The sequence below is a fragment of the Cervus canadensis genome, chromosome 14 (genome assembly GCF_019320065.1).
Source record: "Cervus canadensis isolate Bull #8, Minnesota chromosome 14, ASM1932006v1, whole genome shotgun sequence".
Classification (NCBI taxonomy): domain Eukaryota; kingdom Metazoa; phylum Chordata; class Mammalia; order Artiodactyla; family Cervidae; genus Cervus; species Cervus canadensis.
Window position 1 is genome coordinate 48,144,453 of NC_057399.1, and position 22,868 is coordinate 48,167,320.

Consider the following 22,868-nt stretch of genomic DNA (forward strand, 5'->3'; position numbering starts at 1 on the left):
GGTTGCTGAAGTATTGGAACTTCAGCTCTGTCCCAGAGCCAGTTCTACAATAACTATACACACCAAAGTTTTAGTAGACCTAGTAGATGAAGACTGTTTCAGAAAAAGATAATCTTCTGAAAACAAAGATAGTAAGAGTAAATTTAAATGGATTTTTTAAACTTTTTGGATAATTTCTCAAAATATTATTTCAGGTGGAAACAGAGACTCTCAGAGTTGTTGTTTAGTTGCCATAATATGCCAGGCTCCTCTGTAGATCTCAACAAAATACCACTTGAAATATAGGACTGGAACTTTGCCGGGGTCTAGCCTCGGCAGTATCCAGGGGGTACCCTCCGGATGAATGGCGTTGGCGAGAAAAGACATGTGAGACCAGCCTTGATAGGGCCAAGTCTGTGAGGGAGAGAGAGAGAAAAAGAGAGAGAGAGAGAGAGAGTGACCAGATGGGGGTGTTTGCAGGGTCTAGCAGGGTCTGGCAATGTTTTATTTTTTACTGTAGCTTTTATACCCTAAGTTAGTACATCTCTAAGGGGAAGATAGTTTAACATTACATCAGCTTGTTCTTCATGAAACCAGGGTGTTTTCTGCATACTTCTTTGTTTATGAGGGTCTTGTACATTATCTTCTGGCCTTGGGTCCCATTAACATTTTATGCAAGTCAGGTGAATGTAAACCTATTTTCTGTTTCTGTGGTGACCTTAACTGAAAGGTAGCAGTCTCATAGGGCAACAGTACAGAGTAGAAGTATAACCTTGTTAATACAAAAATTAATCCTTCTGCAGAAGTTGTCAGTTGAGTTTATCTAAGAAGTTTACCCCACACTGACTCTGCGACTTTGGTGAGGCAGCCTCTGCCTAGCACTCCTGGGTGACAATTAACAACCATTTCACTGTTACCACACTAGGGCTAAGCTCTTATTTCTCTAGATCTTTAACTATATTAACAATGGTTTCTATAACACAACCTTAGCACATTAAGAGCAAAAACACAGCAAGCAAAACACAGCAAGCAAACATCAACCCAATAACCACCTTTAGAATAATTTTTCTTATGTTTTCTAATAGGACTCCTTCACCCCTCAAAAAGGCTCTACATCATCAGGGCCTTTATATGATCAGGTTCTTTATGCTGTTTTATGATTAGGGTATTATAAGCAGTCATGCATATTAGTACCAAGGGCATAAACGCATTTGCCAAACAAACTAAAATACCAGCAAAGGAGTTTAAATTAAAACACTCCTTTCACCCTGGATAATCTCATAAAATACCATCACCCGGGAAACTTATTGATTAAAGTTCTAAACTGATCCTTATTTGGAAAGAGATCGGGGAAGGCCTTCTGCCTGTGTCACAGAAATTAGGGAGTAGTCTATTGAAGCAAGCATCAGAAAGACAGATATCACCTTTAAGGTGAGCGCCAGGGGCAGCTTTTCGGAATCCCTGAAAACCTGATCCTCCTTGCCCGTCAGGCTTTCTCCCTCCTGGCCTTGTCATGGGCGGGATCTCGTGTGCCGGCTCCCGGCAGAACTTATCATGTGCAAAGGGAACTGTGTACTCAGCTGTCGTCTAATGATTGCAGTGTCCCTGGAATGAGTGGCGCTTTTGTGACAATGAAGACTAGGAATTGGAGAGGAAGAACTTACTGAGTGTTCCTCTAAAATAGGAAGCACATTGTCAGAGCAGACAGCTCAGTGCAGTGAGTGAGACAGTGGACACGGGGGCAAGATTCCTGGGTTGATGTCACAACGCCAGCCTGCACTGCCTATGTGACCTTCGGCACTATGGTTTTCTCCTCTTATATGGAACTGATAATCATATAAGTTTCATTGGATTTTTGTGAAGGTTGTAGGACGTAACGTACTTCTGACAATGCTTGGACATATAAGATTTCAGTATCTGTTAACTGTTCTGAGGCAGAAAATTCACACATCCAACTATGGAAACTGGATAGAATTTCCCTGAGATGACCTACTTTCCTTACTTTAATTCTCAGTTCAGTGGTCAACATTATTATATCTAATCTCATCTCTTATGTGCACATGACGTCCTGTCCAAATCATTTATACCTAGTAGCTTCCAGGTACCAGCTTACCTCTCACACATGAATAAAATGACTGTCCAATCTGTAACCCAGTCTCTTTCATGGTGAGTTAATAGGTCTATACCCTCAGAATCAGATAATGTCCATGAAGAGTGAGAAATGTAAACAGACAAATAAAGATAAATAAATAGATACTGGGATTTAGCAAAGCAGTCAACTATCTTTTTAGGTAACACTCTGCCTAAGAGCCTGCTACCCTCCTCTGGCTCTGGCTTCAGCTAAACAATTTCACATAGGGTGGTCTAAAATCTGTCATTCTATAGAGCTCTTCATCCCTATTTGTGTAGTTAAGTGACATTTTGTCATTTGGACAGAGATGTCACTATAGTTTTTTTCAATTACATCATTTACTTTCTTTTTACCTTTGTGTATTACTTCTTCATTCACTGCTTACTTTTACTTTCTAGGAATGTTCAATGAGTGGAAAGTTTTGATCTCTTGAAAAATCACTGAGGAAATACATTAACTGTTCTATTCATTTACATTTTCTGTTCCTTTTTTTGCAATAAACCTCCAACTGGAAATAGAAAACATTGTAGGAGCATTAGCACAGCTTTTGCAAACTGAAATACAAATGACAAAGACGAGGTAGCAATATGAAAACTGTATAAAAGTACCTAAGAAAAAAGTGGGTTGCTTGGACATGGCAAGGATAATGGCCTGGGCTAAGAAAGGCACATTCTAACCACTTGAACACTTGGACAGGAGCAGTGGTTACACTATTTTCATGAGAGTGACTTTGGAGGATTAATCATCTTGGTATAGGCTGAGTTTGTAACCAGGAAGGGTTAATTTTGAATTTACACTGGATCTGCTTCTGTGACTTCAACTCTTTTTGTCCCAGAAATTCACATTTGTGAAGGGAAGAATCACAGATAGATGTGACATCTTTGTTGACACGACATGAGATATTCCATTTCACACCACCCATGAAATGACTATAAGGAAGTGCAACTAACACATCCCCCTACCTGAGGCTTACTAGACATTCTGGGAGATATTTTCAGGAATTAAAAAGTCCTTTTACTTTGTTTCCTCACCTCCCCCATCTCTGATTCATAAAAGAATCTGACATCCAGGACCCCCACAAGATGGTTATTTAGAGGCAATAGGCTTTCATCTCCTCAGTCAGCCAGTTCCCGAATAAAGTCCTTTCCTGATCTCAACACCTCGTCTTGGATTCATTTATTTACCCTGCAGCAAGCAGAGCAACTTGGACTCTGTAACAAGCTCAGCATATTGATTGGCACATAAAAAATGTTTAGCAATTTTCTCAATTATGGAGAGTAAATAAAACCAAATTTGACAAATTAAAAGCTCTGCCACAGAGAATAAGGTGAGATCCATGCATATAAAGCTCAGATATTTTTCACATCTGATCAAGGCTTTCAAGAGGAATATGCAGAGGCAGCAAAAGAAGATTTAAAAAAGAAGTCTAACAAAGTTTCCTTAAAAGTTGATCTTAGCATCAGGAAGAAAGATCCAATAACTATTAATATATCATTAGTTCAAAGTTACTGAGATGATAAGCATTCCATTGAATTAGAACATCTACTTTTTTAATGAATACATTTTACTTCAATGCAAGGATAAAGAAGAGCAGAAACTCATGACAGATTTCCAGGCTCTTGAAGTGAAAGGCAAGCCCAAAATGAGGTAGTACATGAGTCTGGGTAAATTCAGAATATGAAAATTTTGGACTTAATATTTAAGAGGCACACAACAGAAGATCCTTAGATGAAATGAAGTTGAAACAAAGCTCACAATCACTCATCTCAACTGGAATGCTTCCTTGTGGAACTGACCAGTCATTCTTCATCTCCTCAATGATGACACTGATGATGCTCGTCTCTAACCCCATCTCCTCCTCTGAGTCCATGACTGCCTCAGAGCCTTGACTTGGAAAAGCAGGAGACTTTCACACATTTAGATCAAATAAGGGCAATCTCTCTCTTTCTTGTCTGGGGTATAGGATAGACTTCAGATTCCCTCAGGAGCAGGTGAGTGGTGGCCAGCTCCAGGAGGCACAGGTCACCTGTCCTCCACGAGATGCTCCAGCAGAGTTTCAACCTCTTCCACACAGAGCGCTCCTCTGCTGCCTGGGACATGACCTTCCTGGAGCAGCTCTGCACTGGACTCCTTCAGCAGCTGGCCGACCTGGATGCCTGCCTGGGGCAGGTGATGGGAGAGGAAGACTCTGCCCTGGGAAGGACGGGCCCCACACAGGCTGTGAAGAGGTACTTCCAGGGCATCCATGTCTACCTGCAAGAGAAGGAATACAGTGACTGGCCCTGGGAAACTGTCAGAGTGGAAATCACGAGGCACTTTCTGTGTTAACAAGCTCCTAAGAAAACTCAGGAAGTAAGAAGGAAGCTGATTCTCAGTGACTCGTGTCCTAGCTCAGACTCTTCATTGTTCAGTCATTTCTAAAACTCTGATTTCTGCTTCAGCTATGAAATAGTTTGAGTGACATTTGATATGGCTTTAATATTGAGAATATCGATATCCAGCTGCTTTTAGAATTAGAGGAAATATATCTGATGCCTTGTGGCTGAATCTTATGGAATAACATGTTTTTGTGTGAATGTAAATTCATTTATTTATATTAATTTATTTATTTTTATGGCACTTGCATTTATATGTTTATTACATGAGAATACATAATTTTCTTTAAGAAAAATGTACCTTTTATTTACTCATGAAATTTATTTGAAGACGTGTTTCTTCCTCTTCCTTTTTAATCTTTTCCCAGAGGCCTAATGCTGTAAAACTACATATAGAAAGATGTTGTGCAGTTCGTTCCTTTATTTGTTGGCCTTCTGGAGAGAGTCTTGAGTATGAGAGGCAGAGCTCAACCTTACAGAGCTCACACTGGAGCAAGGACATTGCCATGAAAGAAGTAGTTATAAGGTAAGTAGGTATTTACACATGGGCCCTGGGCTACACAGAAGTATCAGATGCTGATGGCAGTGAGTATCCTGGGAAGCTCATTCAGACCACCTTCAGTCTCCCCAGGGAAGTAATTCAAAGTATGAGACTTGAAGAATGAGTATGGATTTGTCAAGTAACTCACAAAGAGCAAAATTTCCCAGAATAAAAAAATAATAATAATAATACAAAACAAAGCACAGCATATAGAGGGTCCCTGCAGCAGGAACGGCTCTGGTACATTTAAAGACGTGAACAAGACCAGTCGGTAGACTGTACTGATGCATGTAGGGTATAGCATGGCGTGACCCTGGAGATATGGAAAAGGGCCCAGTGATAGGCTTTTGAATGATGTGAGGTTTTAAGAACCAAGGAAATTACTTGCGAATTTAAAGCTACAGAGCAACTCTGACCAGAGCAGGTGCAGGGAAATTCAAGAAACCAGCAGTTCTCAAAGTGCAGCCTGTGGGCCCCTGCAGATCCCCGGGACACTCTACAGGGATTCGTGAGGTAAAATGATTATTATAGTGATATCAAGATCTTATTTCTCTTTTTCACCACATTAACAGCTTCTACTGGTGGTGCAAATACAATGCTGGGTAAGAGTGCTGGTGCCTTAGTGTTGATCAGAGCAGTGACACCTTACTGTCCTAGTAATTGTCATGTTTTTACGTATAATATACTTGAAGTTTGAAAAAAGTACTGTTTCACTTAAGAAGATCCTTAGTGAAACAGCAAGATGATGAATTTTATGAAATCTTAACTTTGGAGTATACATTTTAAAAACATTCTCTGTTGTAGTCTTTTTAACATGTTGTGTGACAAGCACGTCTGCTGCATGCATGGTGATTGTTCTGAGGAGAAGCACTTGGATGATGATTATTTCAGTTATGCGCTACACTACCACTCTCTTTATAAAATCAAGTTTTACTCTAGAGAAGGACAGTCAAATCATGGTCACTCAGAAGTGGGCATTTGACAGATTTTTTTATACTATTTCTATTAATGTTATATGAATATTCTTGTTGACTTTAATGAATGAGGCCAATCTACTTTCAATACATGTTTCTAGGATATGAGTTCATCTCACTGTGTATCTTTGCTTCTGAAAATTTGAGGAGTAGTGATTTAATTTCCATTACTTACAAAATTTCTAATTTTATGGTTTAATTTTGACTTGACATAATTTATCAGGATGATGTTACATCTTTAAGTGATGCTTTAAAATAATATTAAAATTAATTGCAGGCATTGTGATCTGGGCAAACAACTTATACAAATATTTTTCCCCTGGAAGAATCATGGATATTTTTTGTGAAGTCTAATGTATGATAATTTTCATGGATGGTTTGTAGATATTTGAAACAAGGTATATTTCCTATTCTAGGTTAAGGGCCCAAGAGTGTTAATCACTAATTTCCTCCTCTAAATCATATTTTCAATTCTTATTCTCTTTACTATTTTATATATGGTTTTTTATAGAATAATAGCATTGTGTTGCTTCCCAGGTGGCGCAAAAGGTAGAGAACCTGCCTTCCAATACAGGAGACATAGGAGACACCAGTTTGATCCCTGGGTCAGGAAGATCCTCTGGAGGAGGGCACGGCAACCCACTCCAGTATTCTTGCCTGAAGAATCCCATGGACAGAAGAGCCTGGCAGCCTATGGTCCATAGAGTCACAAAGAGTCAGACATGACTGAAGCAGCTCAGCTCGCAAGCACAGCATTTAGGTAAAATTTCAGTGCTACCATGTCTGTGTTCACACTGCTATATAACGTTACGTTCTTTCCTCATTGTTTTATACTATTTGAAATTTAGCTCAAGCATTTTTAAAATTTAATTATAGATTCAATGTGTTTCTTATGTACATTGAACGTCTTTCTCACAAAGAACTTCTTTCTCACGTGTTATTTCTGGAATTCTCAAGTGTATCAATATTGATATTAATGACAAAGATCTCGTTGATATTAACATTGCCACCTCTAATTATTTCCTTCATTATATTTTCTTGCTCTGTATTGGCCCCCTTCTGTGTTGCCCTTGTTTTGGTATTAAGTATTTAGCATTATTTGATTTTAGGTTTTTCTTTCTCTTCCAAGTAATAATGGAGTTAGTGTTTTAAATTAATCAATAGCATCTTTTATGTTTAAGCAGAGTCTATTAATTTTTTATTATTTTAACCTTTATCAGTTTGGGTCTCAAATGTATTGGATTCATGCTTTAATTTTAATGTGACTTTTACATGTTTTTTGACCCTTGTCATACTCCATTCAGTTCTCCAATAGTCAATTATTTAGAGCAAATATATAATGTTAAAGCAATTTAGAGTTTCTCTGAACCCTTGAATGAAAAACTGAGCAACTAAAACTGCAAAATTTAAAGTAATTTGAGACTTCCTTGGCTGTTCGGTAGTTAGGACTCAATATTTTCACTGCTGCAGGCCTGGGTGCAATCCCCAGTCAGGAAACTAATGCCTCTTAAGTCACGTGGCACAGCCAAAATAATAACAAACTCTTTAAAGTAACTTCCACTGATGTGACTGTTCACTTCTAGTTCTTACTAGGACTGTTGCTTTAATCCACAGAGTAAATGTTCACAAGAGACTTGATAGGAATACAGATGCATGGGAAGCTATGTTCAAGTGTAAACACAGGGAAATGTCTAAAAGTTAAAGGAAAATAAATTGTTTATTTAAGAAAATGAAAATACATTAATTTTGAATGCTTTTAGAATGATGGAAAGTTTGATACAGTTTGCAAAATGAGTGCCATGTATTCCAAATATGATGATTGGAAATTTTTGGAGTCCTGTGGTTAGTAAGGCCATAATCAACTTGAATGAAACAATTCTCACTTTAAGGTGAAGCATATGAGAATATAGCAATGAGTTTCGTATTCTTATATAGCTTGTAAACTTGCTCGGAAGGCAGTTCTCATCCTGGGAGTCAAAATCTTTTTGAATGATGATGATACTGTTGCCATCATTAGACATCATGTATCCTGACCTGTTCTTCAAGACTTCTATTGAGATTACATCCAAGTACATGTACAACTGAGGAAACCACGGGAATACCTACATTCAGTGTCACATAGACTCTCTCATAAAACTACCCCACAAGCTTTAACCAAGAAAGCAGGTGAACCAGGTGAGGTCTGAGGGGAGAGAATGTAAGGGCAGGGGTTACTTCATCACACCAGGCTCTCCATGTGATCCTGGAAGTCTTTCATGGCCTTTCTTCAGGGATCTGTTATCCAGTGTTGGACTAGAGCAAGGAGCAAGCTACAGTACTGAGAGAATGAACATCTGAGGCAACTTTCATCTCTTGTTCTAGGTCCTCAGCCTTGTAGTCTTGGTTGACTAGTGAGTGATGCATTCATGAACAAACATGAACTGGAGTTACATTGCCATCTATGGGCTGTAGTCAAATACTGGCTTCAGTTCAGTTCAGCTCAGTCGCTCAGCTCAGTCATATCCGACTCTTAGTGACCCTATGGACTGCAGCACACCAGGCTTCCCTGTCCATCACCAACTCTCGGAGTTTATTCAAATTCATGTCCATTGAGTCGGTGATGCCATCCAACCATCTCATCTTCTGTCGTCCCCTTCTTCTCCCACCATAAATCTTTCCCAGTATCAAGGTCTTTTCAAATGAGTCAGCTCTTCGCATCAGGTGGCCAAAGTATTGGAGTTTCAGCTTCAACATCAGTCCTTCCAATGAACATTCAGGACTGATTTCCTTTAGGATGGACTGGTTGGATCTCCTTGCAGTCCAAGGGACTCTCAAGAGTCTTCTCCAACACCACAGTTCAAAAGCATCAATTCTTCAGTGCTCAGCTTTCTTTATAGTCCAACTCTCACATTCATACATGACTACTGGAAAAACCATAGCTTTGACTAGATGGACCTTTGTTGGCAAAGCAATGTCTCTGCTTTTTAAAATGCTGTCTAGGTTGGTCATAACTTTTCTTCCAAGGAGTAAACATCTTTTAATTTCATGGCTGCAGTCACCATCTGCAGTAATTTGGGAGCCTAAAAAATAAAGTCTGCCACTGTTACCACTGTTTCCCCGTCTATTTGCCATGAAGTGATGGGACCATGATCTTAGTTTTCTGAATGTTGAGCTTTAAGCCACCTTTTTCACTCTCCTCTTTCACTTTCTGCCGGGACCAGCCGGCAATGTGAACAATTCCCGACCGCGACCACACGGAAGCCTGAGAAGAAAGAAGCTGAAAGTAAAGGATGGGGTCGAGAGGACTGAATGCTCTTTAGGCAAGTCAGCGATTTTATTGAGTAAAACAGCTACCTTTATACTAGTACAAGCAGAAAACATAGTTCATAAAAAATGCCATCTGGTGTTTGTCACATCAATACAATTCTTTGTCTTAAGTGATTGCAGAAGCCTACATCTTGTTTTTGGCATTCCAAGATAAACTACTAAGTGAAGGTCACTACTATGTTTTTCTCAAGGAAGAACAAAGGAGACCCGGCAAATGTTTTACTATTTTATCATGGGGTGGCGGGACAGGGAATGGCCTCTTTCAAGGCTTTTCCCAGGGCCTTTTTGGGCCTTGAGCAGGCCTGCTCCCCGCAACTTTCATCAAGAGGCTCTTTAGTTCTTCTTCACTTTCTGCCATAAGGGTGGTGTCATCTGCATATCTGAGGTTATTGATATTTCTCCTGGCAATCTTGATTCTAGCTTGTGCTTCATCCACCCCCATATTCCTCATGATGTACTCTACATATAAGTTAAATAAGCCGGGTGACAATATATAGCCTTGAAGTACTCCTTTTCCTATTTGGAAACAGTCTGTTCTATGTCCATGTCCAGATCTAACTGCTGCTTCCTGATCCGCATACAGATTTCTCAGGAGGCAGATCAGGTGGTCTGGTATTCCCATCTCTTTCAGAATTTTCCACAGTTTATTGTGATCCACACAGTCAAAGACTTTGGCATAGTCAATAAAGCAGAAATAGATGGTTTTTCTGAAACTCTCTTGCTTTTTTGATGATCCAGCGGATGTTGGCAATTTGATCTCTGGTTCCTCTGCCTTTTCTAAAAGCAGCTTGAACATCTGGAAGTTCATGGTTCATGTATTGTTGAAGCTTGGCTTGGAGAATTTTGAGCATTACTTTGCTAGCGTGTGAGATGAGTGCAATTGTGCAGTAGTTTGAGCATTCTTTGGGATTGCCTTTCTTTGGGATTGGAATGAAAACTGACCTTTTCTAGTCCTGTGGCCACTGCTGAGTTTTCCACATTTGCTGGCATATTGAGCTTAAAGATTGGCTATATTGGTCTCCTCTGAACTCCAGCTGGGAAGATGGCAGGAAATTAGAAATCAAAGAACAGTTAGCTGTCCTGCCAATTTAAACACAAAGTAGCAAATCCAGAAGTGAAGAAAAAACAATTCTCATTCACAGTATTGATTCTAGTAATGTGAAATGTATGTTCTTAGACCCATGTATTCATCTTCTTTTTCAATAATGGGAAAAAATAGATTTTCATTATTACATGCATTTGCTATTTTTCCTCTATTTTTATATCCTTAGCCATGGACATTTTATGACCTTATCATTTTTTCCAATGTATCAATTTCATACATTAAACCTATCCATTTTTCACTTCCATAAAATGAATTAATTATTTTTCTATTGTTTTATTATTTTTCTTGATGAAACATACTTGACTCATATATTTGTTTTTGATGAGCTACAAATGATGTATAATTTTAAATATAAGGTAAAGTACTTTTCTCATGTTCTTGTAAAATTAATTTTTTTATTCTTTTTAATTTAAAAAATAATAATAGTAAAAATATATCTAAGACTTTCTCTGGAGCTGTTGTGGACAGTGTGGGGTCAGTTCATTTTCAGATAGTTTCTTGGCCCGGCTTGTACTTCTCAAGGTTTATAGGCCCCTTGCTATGTAGTCGGTGCTAACTACAGGGTTTTAATCTATTTCAGCTGTCACTTCCAAAGCGGTTCCCTCTGTTTATTTAGCTTCTGTTTGCTGGTCTCTTCAGTGTCTAATTTCCGCCCTGACACAAGGGGCGGGTGGTGGTCACTTTTTTTAGGCTTGCTTGTTCAGTCGTGCTTTGGGGAGGGAGGAACACTGTGAACAAATCTCACTGGCGTGTGCTCACAGTGGCTCAGCCACACTGGTTTGCCCCCGCTCACGGTGTGTGTGCTTTCCCCGTCCACACTGCTCAGACTCTCGGTTGCTCTGCCGGGAACTGTCTGAGGCGGGCCCTGGTTTACATGCACTCCCCAGGTCTAAGCCGCTCAGGTCCAGGTTCTCAGGTACTCCACAAAGGCGCAGCCTTGGTTGGGCCAGTGTTTTGCACCCTTCCCAGGCCCGAGCCGCTCAGGTGACCAGGTGCTAGGCAGGCGTATTCACCCCCAGGTGGAGGCTGCGGCTTACCCCCTCCCCGGTTCCAGCCGCTCAGTTATCTGGCCTTCTTAGGTGTGCCCTGTGTCTATTCTGGGGAGCTGGTCTCTGCCTGTGACCCTCCCGGCGGATGTCGACCGTCCAGAGCCCCAAGAAGTCTTGGTTAGCAGAGAAGTCTGCTTGCAGTTCGGTGGATGCCTCTCTGGGGCCGATTGCCCCTTCCTGCTCTGGCTGCCCTCCTCTGCCTGTCTCCGGCGGGGAATGGGCTGGTCCGCAGCCGGCTGGCTCTGCTCAGTCCTTTGTCCTCTGAGCCTGCCTGGCGGTGTCTTAGGTTTGGGCTTTTCGCGGGGCTCACGGGATAGCTATCCCACAGTCTGGGTTGCTATCTCAACCTAGTTCCCTCAGATTGCCCTCAGGGTATTCAGGCCCAGACCTTACCCTAAGCAATGCCACCCGCTCCTCCCTGTCCCTCCCCTGCTTGGAAGTGGGGGATGCGAGTGTCTGGGCTGCTGTTGGGCTGGGAGTTGCTGTTAGGCACGTAATCTGTGGGATTTTACTATTTATTTATTTTTCCTTCCGGTTATTTTGCCCTCTGAGATTCCAAGGCTCGCCACAGACCCGCCAGAGAGAGTGTTTCCTGGTGTTTGGAAACATCTCTCTTTTTTAAGACTCCCTTCCCGGGAAGGATCTCTGTCCCTACCTCTTTTGTCTCTCTTTTTATCTTTTATATTTTGTCCTACCTCCTCTCGAAGACAATGGGCTGCCTTTCTGGGTGCCTGATGTCCTCTGCCAGCATTCAGAAGTTGTTCTGTGAAATTTGCTCCACATTCAAATGCTCTTTCCACGAATTTGTGGGGGAGAAAGTGGTCTCCCCATCCTATTCCTCCGCCATCTTAGGACCGCTTCCTCATGTTCCTGATAGTATTTCAGATCTAACATGGTTTCCAAGTAGGATTATAAATTTTTTGAGTTTTATTACACAAATAAGACACGGATTCATTTTCATCATTATATTTTAACTAAATGTAGAAACATTCCAGCATTAGGACTTCCAGTGATAACTTGTGAACTCCAAGAGGTATATTGTTTTCTTATGTGAAACACAATAACATCTAAAATCACATACAAGCTTTCCTTTTTGTTTCCCTCGTTTTACAGTTTTCTGCATGGCTGTTGTTGAGTCCATAAGTCGTTTCTGACTCTTTGCATCCCCATGAACAGTAGCCTGCCAGGGTCCTCTGACAAGAATACTGGAGTGGGTTGTCATTTCCTTGTAGAGGGGATCTTCCCAACCTAGGGATGGAACCCACATATCTTGTCTCCTGCATTGGCAGGCAGATTCTTTACCACTAGTGCCATCTCATCTGTTAAATTGTAAGTTCACATAGAGTTTAATTTTAACTTAGAAAAGCATCAGGATTTAACATGGAAATGTTGTAGTCACAAATTCTATTTAAATGTTCTAATTGTTGAAACATTTCTTTTGTATTTAGAATATTACGTTCTGTGTATCACAATTCAGATTGTATGCATGGAAAGCAAAACAGTGAGGGTTTTTTGGAATGAATACCCCAACCTCAATAAGTAAATTTTCCATTATAATAGAAATTTCAAAAATTCAAATTTTGAAAATCTTCAGCCATCATGTAAAACTGAATCTCTATAACATCTATTGTTTCCCTGATCTAAATTAACCACCTTTTTAGAGAACTAATTTGAGGCAGAGCTAAACCAGACCCCCCCCCAAAAAAAATATGTATACATATATAGTTGTATCAACATTGAAAAAACAAAGATCATGGAATACAGTCCCATCACTTCATGGCAAATAGATGGGGAAAAAGTGGCAACACTGTCAGTTTTCATTTTCTTGGGACCCAAAATTACTACAGACAGTGACGGCAGCCACAAAATTAAAAGACTCTTTCTCCTTGGAAGAAATTATATGAGAAACCTAGACAGTGTGTTAAAAAGCAGAGATACCATGTTGCCAACAAAGGTCCATGTAGTTAAAGTTATGGTTTTTCCAGTAGTCATGTATGGATGTGATTTGGACCATAAAGAAAGCTGAGCGCCGAAGAATTTATGTTTTTGAACTGTGGTACTGAAGAAGAGTCTTGAGAGTCCCTTGGACTGCAAGGAGATCCAACCAGTCCATCCTAAAGGAGATCAACCCTGAATATTTATTGAAAGGACTGATGCTGAAGCTGAAGCTCTAATACTTTGGCCACCTGCTGAGAAGAAACCGACCCATAGAAAATGACCCTGATGCTGTGGAAGACTGAGGGCAGGAGGAGAAGGGGGCAACAGAAGATGAGATGGTTGCTTGGCATCACTGACTCAATGGACATGAGTTTGAGCAAACTTGGGAGATAGTGAAGGACAGGGAAGCCTGGCGTGCTACAGTTCATGGGGTCTCAATCAGTCGGATATAACTAAGTGACTGAACAACAATATATACACATATATAAGTACACACACACTTGTACAATATGTATTAAATAAGTATACACATGTGTGTTGCTACTTTAAAATAAAACGGTGAAAAGCAAATGCTTACTTGAATTGCTATCTTATCCTATATTATTTATTTTCCTGCACCATAAATGTTACCTCATCAGCAGGATAACAGCAAGAATAATTAAGTGACTGTTAGTGGTATTAATAGACTAAGCATAGTAATATGTTAAATATTTTATATACTGTTTCATCAACTGTGATTAATTTTATCTAACTCTTTGTTGATACAAAAATTTGTTATAGTTTTTTGTCCTTGCACACAGCATGTGTGAGATATTTTTTGAAGATCATTTTCAGGAAGACTGTCTTCAACTTTCCATTTCCAATATTTAGAAGATCAGGATGAGGCTCTTGAGCATGGACCCAAGTGGAAGACTCACTCATCACTTTTTCTTCAGTCATCCTCAAGTAGTTGAAAGGAACTGCCTGGTTATTCTTTTCTTGTCTCCCTCGGGTAATAAGGAAACAACCTGTAATGTGTCTACACTGTGGATATTTTCCTGTAGGCAATGCCTTTGGGGATCAGCTTGAATGTTTCTTTCAAACAGTCGATGATACTGTCAACTATGACTGGCATTCTTTTCATTTTCTGGAAGCTGAACTTGGAGAAAAAGCGTTTGGGTCAGATTGTATTTTAACAAAGTGTGTGCAAGCAAGAACATTACTTGTTCCCTGCAATCCCTACCCAGAACTTCATTTGGACGAATAGTGCAAACGTGAAACGTGGTCTCATGCCCTGTCAAGGACAAACTAGCACGTGCCATTGGCACTTGTCATCTACCCACAAGGATTAAATCATGTGCTATTGCAGCTGCTGATTTTTAACACCTCTGGAAAGGAACTCAGGGTGGAAAACAGAAGTGAGGTGAGCTGTGAGCAGGGAAAACTGGCAGAACAAGTCTTCAGAAGGCTAGATGTTTTCAGGAGCCCATTTTATGGACCCAATTCTTCTGTCTCCTCATATCTAGAAAAGCACGAAAGTCCTTCATGGTTATGACTGCTTCTTGTGACTCCAAGAAACCTTCATGACAGTGGCAGAAAACTTCCACAAAAAATAGGCACATGATTACATGTGTTCCCCCTTCACCAAAATCACATATATCGCTCTGTGTGTCTTTGGAACAGCTATCTGATGTGCCGTCTCCTGGGCTGCAGTCCTCATTTTGCCCCCCCAAAACTTAACTTTCAACTTTCATGTTGTGCATTTTTTGAAATCAGCACTCTGAACTTATCTCTTCATCCATTCATCACCCAATAGTTTCCTAACTTGCTTGCAATGAGATTCCCATGAGGATATATCCAGGCCATGGAAGGTGAGAGGACGTGCTCTCAACCTGTATAGTCCTGGAGCTTGGAAACATCCCCTGTGAGACACCAGACTTCATCCATTTACTGCTGAGTGTACTAGATTCAAGTACCACAGACAAACTTGAAGTCACATGTTGATGATGGAAAAAGCCACAAAACAGAAGGTACCCATGTCTTTGAATCACCCTTTGAATGTGAGCAAACCAGAAGATTCACCTGATCCGGAAGGCCTGCGTTGTGCTCTTCAGAGAAGGAAAGATAAATTTCTATTATGATGAAAATCCTCACAGTTTATTCTTTACTTCTTATAGCACCTAGAAATAACTGAGAAAGATCTTTTAGAACAGAGGATCCTGAAAACCTGTCCATGAGAAAGAAACTCTGAACATTGATTATAGAAAATACCAGCCTCTCAGACATCAAGAGATCTTTTAAATGATGATCAAAAGATCTTTATACAAGAAAAGATATTCTGTTCTGCTGTCCACACCTGTTTCTGGAAAGTCATGATGTTCATTTCAGTTTTCAGTGCCTGAGGAAGTATGAGTGGCAATTGCTTTGGAACAGGAAGCAAACAACAATGGAATTCATTAGTGAATGTTACAAATATAAACATCTTTATTGTTGACATTTCTTTAAGGATTCTTACATGAGGGAAAGGCACTTTTAATTTCCACTCTGACAGCCTCTCAGGCAAAGTGGCTGTATTCCTGCTCCCTGAGGTAGAGATGGATGCCATGGAAATACTCCCTGGCAGGAAGTCCCAAATGAGAATAGCACAGATTGTCTCCTTCCATCTGCTCCAGTTGTTTCAGGCTCTGATCCGGGCTGGAGAGGAGTTTATCCAGCAGAGTGTTGTTCCAAGTAGCACGGCTGTCTCTGTGGTGAAGAGTTGGAAGCTCTGCTGGAGCATCAGATAGTGGTTGCAGGGGCCCTGAGTCATCTGCATTGGAGTGATCATCTCTCTTTCCCAAGGAAATCTGAAGTCGGCCTGTCATTTAGGCGCGACTGAGAGCGGATCCTTTGCATCTGTTTCAAGCGTTTGAAGATATCCTTGTTTTTCTGGCAGTGGATCCCAGGCACGTTCCAGCGAAGAGAGCAAGCAGGGATGCAGCAGAGCATCACTCCTTCCACCAGCAAGTGGATGTGGGCCATAGAGAACGTCAGTGATTCTGAAGACGGCCGGGAGGGGGCGCGCGAGCACCGCGAAACGACGAGCAAACAGCGCTGAGATGGAACCGCAGCCCGCCTGCTTCTCCAGCGACGGCGAGAGCGCGCTCGCTGTGGTTCGATCGCTTCTGCTTTCGAATCGCAGTCTTGGGAGAGCTTGCAGTTGACTCGCGTGGGGCTGCTAGAGAGACAGGACGCAAAGTTTCCAGAGAGCTTTTTATAGGAGCACTGATTCAGGGGTGCGCATATCATTAGCCCTTTTGTGGAAAAGGCCCGGTTTCCGCTGTCCTGAGTAGGGAGCCAGAATATTGCATTTTCGGAAACATCGCCTGAGTAGTGGGCTTCCTTGTATTTTAAATTCCTCAAAGTCAGGGGCCGGAAACTACTACTCTGCAGGCTTCTTTTGCAATGAATGTTTCCAAGGTGCTCTGCAATTTTTAATATTTGTTGTCACATAAATCAAGTTAACATGGAAACTGCCACGTTGACTTTTGTTTCATAAATAATTTATTTCCCATAAAAAAGTTTAAATAAATAAATAATGCATACATCAATTTTAAAAATAGCTTACAGTCTTTAACTGTCTATTGAAGTCCAGTGCATCGTATTGTCAGTTACTTCAAGAGCCTCTGCTGGCTGAAGAGTCTCAGGTCAAAGTCACATTGGCCATACCCAGAGCCACAGGTGGGGAGATGTTCAGTCAAGGAGGTAACCCGTTAGTCTCTTCAGGACAGAAAAGTTCCTGAGCATTTCTGCTTTCACGATTGTCCAGGCACAGCTGTTGTACTCCATGGACTCCAGGTACTGCCCAAGGTTGAAGTAATAGTTCTTCAGGTGAAGAACAGTCGAGTCTCCTATAGTGAAGTTTTCCTTCTGCATGATTTCCCTCTGGATTGGCTCCAGATGATCCATCTGCCCTTGGAGTTACACAAGGAGGTCCTCAATGATGGTCTCAGACCAGCCAGTGCTGGAGAAGTCTCTGGTGAGAATATCAAAGATCTGCTGGAGCATCTCATACATGACCAATACGGCATCTTCCTTCCGGAACTGCTGTGCTTGCCTCATCTCCTCAGGGACCTGGAAGTCCATCCTGACCTCGAGGCAATGTTGAGGAGTTGAAGGTAACTGCCGCAGGAGTTTCTGACACATGTTAATGCTCCTCCTTTGTTGGAATCGAAGGAAGCTGTAGCTTGTGGAAAGAGCTGTGGTGGAGAAACACAGCAGGAGAGCCATCTGGAGGAGGCACCGGTAGGTCATGATGAAAACAGGCACAGGGCTGCCTGTTCTGCTAGTAGATGCTGAAGCTCAGTCTTCAAGAGTTTGCAGAGTGAGTGTCCTTCCGCCTTGAGTGTAGCGGAATGGCCCTCCATTCTTCTTGAGAGGAATTTTCCACTTTCCATTCTCCCTTTTAGTTTTCTCGTGTCGTTTAAATGATTAGTTACCTCTAAAACTCTTTTTCTTTTAAGCTCCTTGCTTTTCATACAATCTGGAAGAATTTCTAATGTTTTTGTAGATTTTCAGTGACTTGCTAAATGCTAAAAAAAATAGGCTAATCAATTTGAATTACAGCAAGTTTCTTTCATTGGGAAAAGATCTTTGTTTTTATTTTTTTATATTGTTAGATTCTGTGAAAGGGTCTTTATTTCTAAGAGTTTATGATTTTAGAAAAAAATTTATTTTTTATATCTAAAATAGAATGGTGTAAGTTAAGTTCATCTGAAATATTTTGTAGGCTTCAACCATAAGCAGCAAGATATTACATAACTTTGTCAGCCAAAATTTATTGCTTTATTTGACAATCTCTAACTATCCCAAATATAACTAAAAAGTAAAGATTAAGTAATATGTCTGTGCAGGCAAATGAATGTTACACAGACTATGCATAAAAGTCCATGATTCCTCTTGTAGGGATCCTTTGTAACAATTGCTGAGGGCCGATGTATATTTATTTTGTACATACTTCAAATAATCTAAATATCTGATTTTGCACACTAGGGTAAGGATGCAGCAAGCAGGAAAATTCTTTGCTCTTCACCTTGTAGAACTGCTTGTACATGAACTTTTCCTCATAATGAAAGAATATCTGTGAGATAGGATTCTTGGGTATTTTCATAATTTACTTTGAAAGAATTGAATAAATGTTACTATAATTTTTACCCTTTCTTTTCTCACATTTAAATTTTTTCTATAAGGAATTCATTTTTTGGTATTAGAAAATAAAAAGCACCTAGTTATGTTCAAAAGCAGGGCATAAAATTGTAGATACAATGCAACTATGTAAAAGTATATAGGAAAATAATAAACTAAAGGAAATATACTAACATTTTTATAGTAATTATGTTTGACTTGTGAAACTAAATGGTGATTTTTATCCTTTATGTGATTTTTCAATATGCTACCAGAGAATGTATTCAGCACTGCTCAGAAGAAATATAATTTCTTAAAATTTTTAAGAAATTTAAAATTTTCTAGTAGCCACATCAAAAGAGGAAAAAGAAACAAGTGAGGTTAATTTTAACAGTGTATGTTATTGAACATGAAATATCCAAATGTTATCATTTCAACACATACCAATATAAAATTAATAATGAGATAGTTACATTCATCTTTTTCATAGTTCCTTCAAAATATAGTACATACTTTTACAGTCGTAGCACAGCTAAGATTAGACTAGTCAAGTGCTCACTTGGCCTCTTGTTAGTTGATGACATGGTGGCCAGCACAGTTCAAGATAGAGGAAGCAGCTTGATCAGAGAGCCAGGAGAATTCCCGAGTTTGCAGGAACCACCCAGAAGGAGCTTCAAGTTGTGGGCAAGTTATGTACTAAGAATCAAGGGGATTAATGGTGGAAAATCAGCTCAAGATGTATTCAGGACACTCTTGAATGCTAGAGTATGCTTTGTACTTAATTTGAGAAGTCTTCAAGCAGAGAGGGCACCAGGTTGTGCCCTGGACAGAAGAATGGGCACAAATGTTGTTGGGAACTGAAGCAGGGAGAAGTCCTGCCCAGGTGCTCTCGTGGCTGTAGAGACTGGAAGTAAAGACCAGAGTGAGGAACTGGAAGAAGGGGGTGGGTGTGGAATTGTAAAGAATTCCTTCTGCTTTCTTCCCTTTGTCCTCCTCCCATGTCCTGCTGTTGTGTTCATGAACTGCTTCCTAATCGGTCTCTGTCAATTGCCTCCATGGAGTTTGTACCACCTTTCAATTGCCTTCATGGAGTTTATATTGATTTTTGTCAATAGAATTAATTTTGCTATGAAAATCCTTGTATGTATTCTTTGTTGCACATTTGTATAGCCTTCTATTGGGTATATGGCCTAGGATGATGTAATGGGGTAATAGAATGTGCATATGTTCAGATTTAGTAGGTAATAACAAACATATTTTCCAAATGTTTGCACCAATTTATATTCTCGCTATCAGAGAATGGGATGTTAGTTACATTACTTTCTTTTCAACACTTGGTGTTGCCTGTCTTCTTAATTTTAGCCATTCTAGTGAAGCATAGTGATGTCTTATTACAGTTTTAACTCATATTGCCTAATTGTTTCTAAGGTTCAACACAATTTTCATATGCCTATTGACCATTTTGAATATTTTCTTTGTGAGGGGCCTGTTCAAATACCTTGCTGACTGTCTCAGGTAATTTTTTTCTATCTAAAGATGATATAATTGGGTACATACAAAATACAAAAGAATATATAAACTATTAGAATTTTAAAATAAATTTAACAAGTCACCAAAAAGAAGTTCAGTTTTAAAACCAATCACCTCTTTTTACACTAGCAATAAAAATTGGAAATTGACATTTCAAAATGATACCACTGATAAGAACATAAAAAGTCTACTACTGAGAAATTGTCACAGCCTGGAGGTGCCTAAGGAAACATGGAAATTAATAAAATGTGCCATTCTAAATAGCATCCCAGAACAGAAAAACAATATTGGGTAGAAACTAAGGTGATCTGGGAATTCCCTTGAGTTTCAGTGGCTGGAACTCCATGCTTTCAGTGTAGGGCACCCACGTTGGATCTCTGGTTGGGAATCTATTTAATAAGATCCCTTAAATAAATAAATAAGTAAAAATGAAGTTACTCCAAACAACAGGGGTGAATGGGTAGGTGGGGGAATAAGGAAATCTGAATAAAGTGTAGATTTCAGGGTTTTTTTTTTAAAGTAGCTTTGACAGGACACTTTATCTTCACCTTTAACCTCAGCTGAAATTCCAATACTTTGGCCACTTGTTGCAAAGAACTGACTCATTGGAAAAACCCTGATGCTGGGAAAGATTAAAGGCAGGAGGAGAAGGGGACAACAGAGGATGAGATGGTTGGATGGCATCACAGAATTGATGGACATGAGTTTGAGCAAGCTCTGGGAGTTGATGATGGACAGGGAAGCCTGGCGTGCTGCAGTGCATGGGGTTGCAAAGAATTGGACATGAGTGAGCAACTGAACTGACAAGTCTATAATTTCATTTTTGATTCATATTAGATGGCCAGAAGCCAGTGAAAAATATAACAGTTTTTTTCTCTTACATTGAGACAGTATGTTTTAAATCTTGATCATTAATGAGGATTAAGCAACTTCTCTTTTTGTAAGGGAGCAAGGGACATGTAAGCACATGATGAGGTGGAAGGGAGATATTTATTCATATCTTCCCTCAGTGAGGAGGGAAATCAGAGCGTGCAATAGGAAACTGCCAAGGTCACCTCCTCCTGAGAAACACACAGTTATTTAGTTTACAAATTTTACTTAGCAAACATTTCTTAACCATGTCATAAAGAAAAACAAATATTTCCATTTTCTTGAACTATTTTAAAACTGTCTCTCAATAAATTTTTGCTGCTAGTTTTATTGTGTGTCTTGCACATTCTTTCTGAGGTTTATTCCAATATATTTATGCTTTATTATTGTTGCAAGTATTAATGAAATATTTTCATGACATTTGCTATTTTTTAAATAGCAACTTTAAATAGAAAGAAGAGATAGAAAACTTTGCTACTAAGTTATCCTTGCATTTTCGTACACACACACATATGAAAATAACTAATTTTTTTTTTGAAAATAACTAATTTTGTTTTTTTCTCTGGCCAGCTTTACAAACATTATATAAATATATTGGGTTGATTTTTTTAAATTTTTAGATAAACAAATACATTGCCTGTAAATAAAAAAGTTAAAGGACCTAAAATGTCAAGTCTAATGACCATATGGAGCAACTGCTGTTTGGTGTGTTAATTTGTACAACTACTTTCAAAAACATTATCTAGGAAAGTTGAAAATATGCATGGCCTATGACCCAGTAAATACACTCTTGATTAACCTAAAAAGAATCATGTAAATCTGCATCAGGATATAAGTAAAGAATATTCAGACCAACAATATTCGCAACAATATTGCAAGCTAGAAACAACCCAAATATCCCTTAAAATTGTATGAATAATATGTTACCTATGCTTACACTAGGGTTGCTAATAACAATAAAATGTAAGAAACACAACTAAATGCACAAACATAGTAGTGAGTAAAAGAACCTCAACTCAAAAGAAAACATATACCATTTATACAAATTTAAAAATAGCCCAAACTAGACTGGAGACGTTTTGCTCAGCAACCTGGAGAGCTCCTGTGTAGCTTCAGGACCACGATGGGAAGTCCGTCTCCAGCTTGAGGGAAGAGCGTGTCGCAGGACCTGAGGCTGACTCTGCCCAGGCCGGGGTTGCCCTGTGCTCACAGCCGACAGCTGGGGGCCAGCGCCCCTCCTCAGCCTCCCACAGGGTGTGGAGATGGACAATGTGCAGAGAGATCTAAGTGCCCCGGGTCGCAGCCTCCTCTCTTCCCTTTGGGCTTTCCTGGTGGCTCAGCTGGTAAAGAATCCGACTCCAATGCAGGAGACCTGGGTTCGATCCCTGGGTTGGGAAGAGTCCCTGGAGAGGGAAATCCCCCTCCAGAATTCTGGCCTGGAGAATTCCATGGACTGGACTGCATAGTCCACGGGGTCACATGGTCACGTGTCGTATAGTCAGACACAACTGAGTGACTTTCACTTTCTCTTTTCCCTTCACTCACACTCTGTACGTCTTTCATACGCCTTGCACTAGACTCGTTGCCCAGTGTTTGTCCTTCTCACTTCAGAATCAAGCTGGAACTAGGTACTTGGCTGGGGGCCCTCTGCCTAGCTCTACTAACTCCTCCAGAACATACCCAACCAGAGGATCCTACACTCTGCATCCCGTCACCCTCAGAATGCTCCCATCAGAGGGTCAATGGCCCAGGAACAGGCAGGAGTAGCCCACACCTTGTCTCTCACTATTTGCTGCCAGACCTGCTGCTGTTGGACACTCAGACTGGCCCTTTCAGAACATGCCCATCTGCATCAAGCCTGCATTTACTTTTCCCTTCAGATCCCAGGCTGTCCTATGAGCTGGACTCATTTAATTCTCACTATCATT

At 40.2% G+C, this 22,868-nt stretch overlaps 3 pseudogenes; 1 reads left to right on the forward strand and 2 right to left on the reverse strand.

The window, feature by feature from the left end:
- Positions 1 to 343: 343 nt before the first annotated feature.
- LOC122452952 lies at positions 344 to 4,438 on the forward strand (annotated as a pseudogene).
- An 11,440-nt stretch (positions 4,439 to 15,878) lies between these two features.
- LOC122452954 lies at positions 15,879 to 16,663 on the reverse strand (annotated as a pseudogene).
- A 337-nt stretch (positions 16,664 to 17,000) lies between these two features.
- On the reverse strand, positions 17,001 to 17,670 carry LOC122453399 (annotated as a pseudogene).
- Positions 17,671 to 22,868: the final 5,198 nt, after the last annotated feature.